Raw genomic sequence first — 892 nt, forward strand, 5'->3', positions numbered from 1 at the left:
CGCGGCCGACTCAGCAGATTTGCGTGGAGCCGCTGTTGCGGGTCTCTGTTCTGCAGGATGGGGTTCGTGAAAGTTGTCAAGAATAAGGCCTACTTTAAAAGATATCAAGTGAGATTTAGAAGGCGACGAGAGGGTAAAACTGACTACTATGCACGGAAACGATTGGTGATCCAGGACAAGAATAAGTACAACACACCCAAATATAGGATGACAGTTCGTGTAGCTAACAGAGATATCATCTGCCAGATTGTATATGCCCGTATAGAAGGGGATATGATCATCTGCGCAGCATGGGTAAGAATGTGGCAGACTACATGCGCTACCTAATGGAGGAAGATGAAGATGCATATAAGAAACAGTTCTCGCAGTACATCAAGAACAACGTAACTCCAGACATGATGGAGGAGATGTATAAGAAAGCTCATGCTGCTATCCGAGAGAATCCAGTCTATGAGAAGAAGCCCAAGAGAGAAGTGAAGAAGAGGTGGAATCGTCCTAAAACATCTCTTGCCCAGAAGAAAGACCAGGTTGCTCAAAAGAAGGCAAGCTTCCTCAGAGCTCAGGAATGGGTTGCTGAAAGCTAAATCAATTTTCTATGAAGATGTTTTCATAAAGACAATAAACAGATTAATCAAGCAAAAAAAAAATTTCTGGGCCAGTGTTCTGCTAGAGCAGAGCCTACAGACTAAGACAGGTGAAATACATGTCTTTAAGATAGTGTGGTCAAGAAGAAGAGCACTTCATATCACTTTGGAGGGAATACTTAGAAGTGCATAAAATTTTAAACAGGCAACCTACCTTTGTTTGATAACTTAAGAAATTTATACTACTATAATTGAAATTCTATGCAATACAAAATGTGGACAGTCACCACCTCAATAAAAAATATTAA

At 40.7% G+C, this 892-nt stretch overlaps 1 pseudogene; it reads left to right on the forward strand.

Annotated features, from left to right (window-relative positions):
• Positions 1-290: 290 nt before the first annotated feature.
• LOC114621074 lies at positions 291-584 on the forward strand (annotated as a pseudogene).
• Positions 585-892: the final 308 nt, after the last annotated feature.

This window comes from Grammomys surdaster, unplaced genomic scaffold, assembly GCF_004785775.1.
Source record: "Grammomys surdaster isolate TR1022 unplaced genomic scaffold, NIH_TR_1.0 63, whole genome shotgun sequence".
Lineage (NCBI taxonomy): Eukaryota > Metazoa > Chordata > Mammalia > Rodentia > Muridae > Grammomys > Grammomys surdaster.